Source organism: Octodon degus, unplaced genomic scaffold (assembly GCF_000260255.1).
Source record: "Octodon degus isolate 3935 unplaced genomic scaffold, OctDeg1.0 scaffold00150, whole genome shotgun sequence".
Lineage (NCBI taxonomy): Eukaryota > Metazoa > Chordata > Mammalia > Rodentia > Octodontidae > Octodon > Octodon degus.
Genome location: NW_004524726.1, coordinates 2871041 through 2881661, shown reverse-complemented (window position 1 = coordinate 2881661; position 10621 = coordinate 2871041).

Sequence of the window (10621 nt, the reverse complement as noted above, 5' to 3'; positions counted from 1 at the left end):
GGGGCTGGCTGGCATGTGGTGCTGGGGGATTGAACCGCGATCCCCGATGCTTTGCTAAGCTTGTTCTAAGTAGGTGCTTTAGACCACTGAGCCATCTCTCCAGCCCCTAAAATGTCTTTTTCTTAGAAGGAAATATGAGCTGTAGGGCAATAAGGCACAAAGTCATATGTGATGGGAGAGGAGCTTGTGTAGCCATTTGTAAACTGCCCTAAAATAGTAGGCTTTTATTTTGCATGAGAGAATAAACTACTATGTGATCTGGAAGAGAAAAGGAAAAATATAATTTGATTTATTATCTAGCAAGATCTTATCACCACTGTGGTAGCCATAATTTTAAAGAAATTCCCTAACATTCTCTTCTCCTTGTTACTCTGTTAGATTCCAACCTAGGTACTGTTGTAAAGGCACTTTACAAAGAGAGTTAATGCTATGCAATGTTTTTTGTACAGTCATTGATTATTGTGACCAGACCAATTTATTTACTTGAGTGATATTTCTCCATCTGAACCCAATTAGATGAAAAGATTTGAGTAGGCAAAAGAAGTTAAACTGTACAGTAGATCTACCTCTCGTAACTTCCTTGAATTCAAAAGACTAACAAAAGTCAAGGAATATTGGGGATTTATGCCAATTCAGACCTGTATTTAACCAAAAGGCAGTAAGAAACAAATAATCTCAGACTTACACTGCATGGTATGAACAATCTTGGTGGTTTTGGTAACAATTCCTTCTAGAATTTACATACAGGCCTGTAGATCTTCTGACTGTTGTTTTGACCTAAAAAGAGAATCATCTGAGCCAGTCTGTGCTTGGACTTACTGTGAGATAATGCATAGTTCTTTAAAACCAGTGATTTTAGGATAATTTCTTTCAACTATAATAGTAAACTGATACAGGCATAGTTTTTGGATTGAAAATTACAGACACTGGGCTGGGGAGATAGCTTGGCCATCTAAGTGCCTGCCTGGCAAGCTCAAGGACCTGGGTTCAATCCCCAGTACCACATGCCATGCCAGCCTTGGAAGCCCAGGCATGCCATGCTGGCCACTGAAACCAGACATGGAAGTGCACGCTTGTGATCCCAGAGCTGGGGAGGGAGGCTCCAACAGGAGGATCATTACAGGCCCAAGCTGTGTAGTGAGACCCTGTATCAGGTTAATAAATAAATAAAAGATTAAAAAAGTAAAATTGCAGAATTTAAAACAAGATGGCAATTGTACAAATGATGAGAAGTAGTGGAATTGTGGTTATATCTGGAAGTACAGCTAGTAAATTTTTCAAAAAGTTTGGAGGTATTGTGTGAGGAAAACAACACAGAGCCGATGGCAAAGGTTTGCCTGAGCAACAGGAAGGCTAGTGTTGCTGTAACCTACAGCAGGCAAGACTGAGCACATTTCCAAGTGTCTCAGCTACTTTCTACTCCTTGCTGGGACAAATACCCGACACTCAAAATGAAGGAAGGAAAGGTTTATTTAGCTCACAGTTACTGGAGGGTTCAGTCCATATTCTTCTGTCTCCAAGGCAAAGGTTAGCAGTTCATGTGGCAGAAAACAATGAAGAGCAGAGGAGGAGCAGCAGCTGCGGTGTCCATCAAGCCTCTCTCTTCCTTCTATGCTGACTGCAAAGACCAGCACTCCACAGTGAAGATTGTAGCTCCATCAAAGTGGCACAGCTGCCAAGATCAAGATCTTCTGAAGACAGAGACTTCTCCCAGGAAGCAGAGCACGTGGGTGGGAAACCAAGCAGGGCGGTTTCCTGCCTTTCTCAATTCCTGGACCCTGCCCACCTGCCAGGCTAAACCGCAGCGCTGAGAACTGCTGGACCTGATTCAGCCAAGTTGACACAATGTATCAACTAACACAATCCACCCCTTGTCAACATATACTTTTTAAAGCTAATTTCCAGGTACACAGACATGCTTAAACATTTTACAACTTGAATATTGTATAACATTAGAACCATGACATGTTCTCCCTGGCCCCCCAAAGACTCATGCACATCTGTTTATGCAAAAGACATTTAGTTCATCTCTAAGAGTTACCAAAGTCCTACCAGTTTCAGCAACACTGAAAAGTCCAAGTCCCAAGCCTCCAAGATCTCAGGCAAACTCTTAGCTGTGAGCTCCTCTACAAATGAAAAGTTAAACACTTCTAACATTCACAGGCACAAGATAAGCTTTGCCATTCCAAAAGGGATACACAGCAGGATACAAACAACTGGGACCAAAACAAGTCTAAAGTCCAGGAGGACAAATGTTAAATCCTGTACTTCCCTGTGGACCATCCAAAGCACCCAGTAATGAGCTGTGATCTCCACAAGCTCCACTTACATGGCTCCACTGTTAGGGCATTTCTGCTGGTAGCTCCTATGGCTTTTCTCTCAGTCTGCTTTTTTCCCTTTTTGCAGCTTTTCTTAGAACATCCACATTCCTGGCTTTTTCAAACTTCTGAGGTTTCCACTGAGTAGGCTTCTCATTCACAGCTTCATACACTGCCCTCTCATGGGCACACTGCCTGGCCTCCCAGGCCTTCTTTTGAAATCTGGGTGGGAGCCTTCTGAACCTCAGAACACCTGCATTCTGCAAGCGCTTACAACCAAAGCCACATGGATGATGCCAAGGGCTGCTGCCAGCTGAAGCAGTAGCCAGGGTTTCCTCTGTCTCAGCTGTAGGGGTCAAGTGCCTGGATTGCCGAGCACTCTGACCCTGTTTCTGAGAAACAAATTCTCTATGCCGGTTCCATTCTGCAATCTGGTGTGGCTGCCACCTCCATTCTAGAACATGGGGCTCTGCGGCTTTTTCCTCAAAGCAAAGTTCTTCACACTTGTGATTCTGAGGTTGCAAACGGCAAGAACCTGCCACCTCCTGTAATGTCCTCAGGACATCTTTTCTACTCTCTTGTTCTTTCTCAGCAATGGAGATCCTCTCAGCTTTGTCTTCACAGTCCACAGCCTTCCTGGTGCTTCCTTTCTGGCCAAACTCACAACATTTTAAATCATTCTTTTGGGATCTTTGCTCTTCATTGTTAACATAAATCTGGCTAAAAGCCCCCAACAACAACCATGCCATTGCTCCAATATATGGCTGCTTTGAAATTTCTTTTGCAAGTTTAACTAGTCCACTGTGCTTAATTTCAGTTTCAGGCAAAGTCTCTGGGCAGGGTCAAAATGCAGACAAACTTTTTGCCATTCCATAAAACAAATCATCCACAGTTCAACAACCAATGCTGTCCTTCTTCCCAGAAGAAACCTCCCCAACCTGGTCGTTACAGTCAGGATTCCTATCAGCATTCTGGTCTGAGCTCTGGTTGGAATCTCCCAAACAGAACAGCTGAATCTGTATCAGTACTTCACTTGTAGGCAACATCTCTGAACCTTTTCTATCTCTTCACATAAGCCAGTCTCAAAAGCTTGCAATCCACATTGTCAGGTATAGCCACAGCAACGACCCCACTCCTGCGGTACCAAATTCTGTCTTGGTTACTTTTTACTCATTGCTGGGACAAATACCCGACACTCATAATGAAAGAAGGAAAGGTTTATTTAGCTCACAGTTACCGGAGGGTTCAGTCCGTATTCTGCTGGCTCCAAGGCAAATGTCAGTAATTCATGTGGCAGAAAACAATGAAGAGCAGAGGAGGAGCAGCAGCTGCGGTGTTCATCAAGCCTCTCTCTTCCTTCTATGCTGACTGCAAAGACCAGTGCTCCACAGTGAAGATCAGAGCTCTTCCAAAGTGATGCAGCTGCCAAGATCAAGCCCCTCCAAAGACAGATTTCTCCCCAGAAGTGGGGCGGGGCAGCAGGAAACCAGGCAGGGCAGCTTCCTGCCTTTCTCAATTCCTGGGCCCTGCCCACCTGCAGGGCTAGGTCCCCATGCTGAGAACTGCTGGAGCTGATTCAGCCAAATTGACACAATGTGTCAACTAATACACCCAGGAAAGATTAGAGTACTGGTTTGGAACATGTTAAATTTCTTACCTTTTTTCTTTCTGTCTTTCTTTCTGTCTGTCTGTCTTTCTTTCTTTCTTTCTTTCTTTCTTTCTTTCTTTCTTTCTTTCTTTCTTTCTTTCTTTTTTTATGGTACCAGGGATTGAATTCACTACCTTGTGCTTGCCAGGCAAGTGCTTATTCTACTGAGCTATCTCCCCTGCCCTTTTTCTTAATCTCTGAGTTGGAAACATTGCATAAGCAGTTAAAATATGGAGTTCAGGGGACCTATCTGGTTTTGTCAGTATTTAAGTGGTATAAAATAGCTGTGAGATAACCTAAGAAATAACTGTAAATAGACAAGAAAAAAAGGTCAAAGAGCTGATATTTGTAGCTTTCTAAAATTTAGAGGGAGATGAAGAGGAACTAGAAGCCACCACTGTGTTGAAAGAAAAACAGAGAATGTGGCTCCAGATAGTTTTGTGATCCTTAGGAAAGCATGTGTAAGTAGTTTCAAATCATTTTATGTGAGGATATTACTCTTTGTAAATGCTTATATTACATATACTCAAAACAAATAAAAATAAATAGTATAGTAATATATAATGATGTATGTAAAATATAAACACACACTTATTTTTATAACGAAAGGTTTTTGTGATTTTTCTTATTTTTCATCATTTAAAATACTATATAAACATTTTAAGTACTACTTAGGCCCTTGAATTAAAAAAAGTTCAAAGTCCAATGAGCTTTAAAAATATCATTTACAGGCTGGGCCAGATAGCTCAGCACACTAAGCTCCTGCTTAGGCAAGCACAGGGACTGTGGCTCGATCCCTGCCATCACATGCTGTACCAGCCTCACCACCAGGTGCACTGAGCAGGTGGCTGACTCTGGGCATGGTGGTGCACACCTGTAATCCCAGCACTGGGGAGGCTGAAAGCATGAGGATCACTATGAGTCAGAGCTGCATAGTGAGACCCTGCACACACATATATATAGCCTTAGCCCACCAATCATCAAAGATGTTAAGGCCTGTATTATCTCCATTAGTGCAAAATCCTAATCTCTTGCTTAGTCAGAAAAAAGCTGCTTCATATTAGCTGAGAAAATCCATAGTATTTAAGACAAATTGTGGGCTCTCCTCCTAAGAAGGTCGCTCCTCTGCTGCCATTTTCTATTAGCTCTCCTTACCATTTCAGCAGTAACATTTTCCTGGGGAAGTTTCAGGTTTTATCTTTACCTGTTCTAAGAACAGAGAGGAGGTGCTGAACATAGGTTCTTCCTCATCCCTTCTCACTGTGTTTGTGTTCAGGCCTTCAGGCTGGCATCCTTCTTAGCACAGTTTTCCAGATTATTTCCAAACAAAAGTATCATGATTCAAAATGGAACCATGGGCTGGGCAAGTAGCTCAGCAGATTAAAGTGCGTGCAAGCAGGTGCAGGGGTCAGGGGTTCGATCCTCGGGCCTGCAGTGTAGCCCTGCCACCCATTGTGCTGAGAGGGCAATTGAGACTGGGTGTGATGGTGCACGCCTATAATCCCAGCTCTTGGGATGCTGTAAACAGGGGAATCACAATGAGTCCAATCTAGTACTAACACCCTGAACACCCTGTAGACCTTTCCCTAAAAAAAATACAAAACCAAAAAAAAAAAAAAAAAAAAAAAAAAAAAGAAAGAAAGAAACCATGTGCTGCCCATGTATTGTGTTTCTTGAACCAAACACAAGGGGTATAAAAAATTGCATCCCCATGGGTCACCCAACAATTTGGCAGTGATGTTATTCTATATCATTATTATGGAAAGTTATATCTCTAAAGTGTAGAGGTCTTCAGTGATTGTCAACAATTTATTGAAATGCTACATATTTCATCTACCCTCACATTCCTTTAGTCAGAAGTATGTATGTATTTTCTGCTTGTTTGAAAGAAATACTTTATCATGTTACTTAGTGAGACAAAGCATCAGGCTGAAAGACAGTTGGTGAGAAGGACTTCTTTTATGGATTCAACATAGAGGAAGTGATTGATTTGTTGGCCAACATTTTCACTTGGGGTAAGTTGTGGATGAAGACTTACAGCATGCCATTTGGAAACCAGAAATTTCCATATTTGAAAAACTACATTTAGTAAGGACCATCTCCTGGATCCAGTACCATCTTTGTCCTTGATTGAAATTCAGTTTTTTGCTTATACCACTTAGCATCACAGTGCAAAAATTGCATTTGCTGGGTGAAGCAAACACACATGAAGCTGCCTAGTGAATACCCAGTTTGTATGCATGCACTTTTGGTTGTCTGTGAGGACAGGTAGGCACAAGATTGGATGACCTTACCAGAATTACTATAGTAAAATAATAGAATAGTAATTCTCTCACAGTCCAGTGGTTACTGGCATGCCTGAACTTCATAAGATAATGGCAAACTAACACACAAGAATATTCACAGGCATGTGCTCATGTGCACGCGTGCACGCACACACACACACACATACACACACACACATGCACACACACTGGCCAATGAAGAGGATTCTATTTGGTTTTAGCTTGGAAGTCTTTCATTGGATGCTCTTAAAACATCAAGTCCCCAATTATAGGAGTGGCTTTCCTCTCTTCATGAACCTGAGGTAAGCTGGCTGTTCTCTGGCAGAGAAGATGGACAATTGTCTCAGGAAAGCCTTGCTTACATTCCCAGCCCACAAGAATCTTGGCATCTGCTGAGCATTCACAAAAGTCATGCTTACTTTTATTTACTTAAAGGATAAGCTCTTGAATGATGGGGAGCTTGGATCAATAGTGAATGAATAGCGTTATATAAATATTCCCAAAGGAATTGAGGTATTAAATAATTCCTTTTCATTAGGATACTATGTGGTCACAGAATAAAAAATCCACTAATTTTAATTTTCTTTACAATAAAGTTCCAAACTTGTTTGGCATTTTGGTTGATTCTGCTGGGTTTGAGTCTGAAAGATGTATATTAAGCCCTCTATACTGATTTGCTTAATAATTTTAAGAAAACTAGAAGACTTGCAAAATAAAAGAAATATCTGATGTGGACATTTTATAAAAAAACGTTTTCTACTAAGAAATTTCCCTTTTGGCTATTAGAAAGCTCACATGATCATCTATAAATCAAGCCAGGCAAAAGCTTATTTAATTTCAAATGCTTGGAAGTTACCCAAACTAATCTATAAGTGTCATTCACCCTTTTGTTAATCCATTTCACTGACAGACTTTGAAAAGAATGTAGAAACATTTCATCACTGGGTCACCTGTGGGCCATACTTCCCACTAATTGGAGAGGCGGATTGCCATGAGCAAGATATTAAATTATAAAAAAGACCTTCTCATTTCAAGATACATATTTATTTCTTCTGAGGCACAGCATTTGAAGAGATCATTAAGCATCCTTTGGTAACATTGTTTTGCCACTTAGAATGGAATATAATGGCAAACAATATCCACTGCAATCAAAATAAACAGCTGTCTAAGTTTTACATGGCTTTCTCTCTTATCATTTAAGAGAAATGGTATGTGAATAACTACTGTGATGAGACCTAAAATAGGAGAGAGATTACTGTACAGAGGAAAGCTAAATGCAGAAATTGTGGACAGCTTTATAATGACTATATACTAGTTTGAAGATAATGACAGGTTTCTTCTTCTAAAGACTGAGTAATTTTATAGTATATGCACAACCTTTAGGAACATTCATTAGTGGATATGCAATTTATTTGAACACTGATTCTTCTAGACATGATTCATTTTGCTAGTATATTTGACTCAAAATGAAGTATCCAAAAAGAATTGACCAAGGTAATTATGTGTTTTGTAAAATACCCAGAACATTAATCAGAATTACTATATACCTCTCATCTTAATTTATAGAGAGAATTGTACTACTGCTAAAATCTGTCAGCATAGTTGGCTTGGCTCATTCATTCATTCATTGGAAAATATTTAATGTATGCCTACCATGTGCTACTGTTCTAAACTACGGAGGACACAAAACTCTGCCCTCTTGAGTTAGACTGTTATTAGTAACATGGAGAAAAATAAAGCCCCAATGAGAGATAAAGACCACTAAAATTTATGCTTTTTAAATAAAGTGATTGAGGAATGCTTTATTCAGAAAATTACAGTAACTAAATACCTTGAAGTTGTCCCTTGAGTGAACCCTTTTGGGGTTACGAATGAAAAAATTGGCAGTCTGCATGTGGAAACTTCCTCTAGAGTTTATATGGTAGTTCAGCTGTGAATAAGAAAGCTTGGGGGCTAAAGCAATGTGATCAAAATTATGGTAAAAGGAGGTGAAATTGAAGAGAAATGAGAAATCAGCATTATCAAACTTGGGGGTCAAAATGGTAAGCAAAATTTTTTAGTACTAAGTAGGAAGCTATTGTAGGGTTTTCAGTAAGAGGAACAATGCATCTTTTTGTTAACAGGATTGCATGGTGGTGTGTTGAGGACAGTCACACATGAGCCAGAGCAGGAGCAATAAGCCCCATCTTATATTATTTATTCATTCACTCATTCATGACAAAAGTATGTTCATTGCACAAACACATGTAGTCCATGATTCTGTGTAGAAAAAAGACTTGCATTTGGTTTTTGTAAAAATAACCTGAACTTCATGAGTAAAGAGTCATAAAAGACATGCCTTTGTTTCTTTAGTGACGAATTCTCTGTCCACATTAACACTTTCAATTGTGATGAGTGAGATTAATTGATCTAGAGAAACAAGTAAAATGCCAAATGCCCAGTTTTAATTTTGGTTATTCTTTGAAGCAGAAGTACACTAACATTACTTATCATATGTTGTTCTTTTATAAATACACATACGAATGACATGCTATTTAGTTTTGGAGTATTATATATGTGAGTAGCACTTCTGGACACCTCCAATAGAAAAAGGAGTGAGTCAGTTCAAAGGGCAATAAACGTGTTCTCTGATCATATACCAGTGATTACTCCAAGAATCTTCTGATGATTTACAAAATTTGTCATTAATAAAAATTTGTGTCATTTTTGAAATGCAAAAATACTTATTTTCTATTTCATGGACTCATTTTTGTCAAAAAACAGTAGCCTGTTTTAAAAAGTCTTTGAGGATTGATTATATTGTGTTTTTATGTTTTGGAAGTGTCACAATTCATAATAGCTAAGCCTTCTATGAGGTAAAGAATGGAGAACTACTCTGTCATGAAGAGAGATGAACTTGAGTCATTTTTAGGAAAATGGATGCATTGTGAGATAGTAATGTTAACTTAAATAAGTCAGACTCACAAGCTTAACAGTTCCTCAACTTAATTTTACCAGGGACAATGACTCTATGTCCAACTTGTTGTCCTGTAAAGACAAAGGCATTACTAAAAGCACTATTTGGAGGTATATACCAAGACATTTATATGCATAATAAATGTTGCTAGTAGTTATTTTTCCTAACTCTGTTTGTAATTATTAGATTCAAATTGGTTCTATTTTTTCTGAGTCATACAGATATTTATGAAATAATAGAACCATGTTAAAACTAGTGTATCAAATATTATTGAAATAATTTTCTGACATAATAGTGTGGGTGTGTTTTTCTTTCATTTTCTTTTGTATCAGGCATCAACTCAGGATCTTATCCTCACTGGGCAGGACCTTGTGCTTCTGAGTTATCTCTCTGGCCCAATTTTCTGATATAATAGTGAGGAGGATTGCACCTCTGGTGGAACAAAGGAGTTTCTGACTGGTATGGAGGTGAGCGTCTGTGGAGCAGGGATCCTGGTATTTGTGCTCTTCTCAAAAAAGCAAAATGATTAAGTTCATAGATGCTTATTAAAATTTTAATTATTCCCATTTGGGAAACCTACTCTGTAAAGTTTCTTCTCCAGTTTCAAGTTTATGCTTTACTCTCTTATATCCAAGTAAGAGACACTTCCTTCACCCTACTGATGAAATAAGAAATGTGGAAGTGATCTGTGTTTCTGTCTGCCTTCACTTTCTCAAGACAGTCCATTACAAATGTGTTCAAATTTTATACCATATATACATCCATTTTTGTTTATTTTCAGTATTACAATCTTTCTTAAATTCTGTTGTCTAAAGCTGGGTCACTTAATGAAAATATGATTATTCTCATTTGGTTTTCCTTATTCCTCTGTCTACTTCTCAAGACAATATAAACACACTCTTCTTTCTCTCTCTCTGTCTTTCTATATCTCTGTCTCTGTCTCTGTGTGTGTGTCTCTCTCTTACACACACACACACACACACACACACACACACACACACACACACAAGCACCATATAAACCAATCCTTTCTCTACACACCAGTTTGGGGGCTAGAGGGTTAACTCAAGTAAATAATCATTTTGTCTAGCTTAAAAGGGTGCATTTGCATCCTCATTTGAATCATTTTTACTCAAAGCTTCTCTCAAATTCTCTAAATACTACACTTTTCTGAGATTTCAGTCTCATGTGTAATAAATTCTGATATGCTACCTGCTATCAATTTAAGACTTAAGGAAATAAGACAGCTCTATTCAGTGTGGGACATAGTTGAGAGGGACCCCAGAGGTTATTAGACTTCTATAAAGAAATAAATTACATTTTCATATTCAGAAGTATATCCAGTGTTTGTTAATACTTGGTTTTTACCAGACCTGCTATGAGCTATTCCTCTCTACAGTACTCAAACTCATAT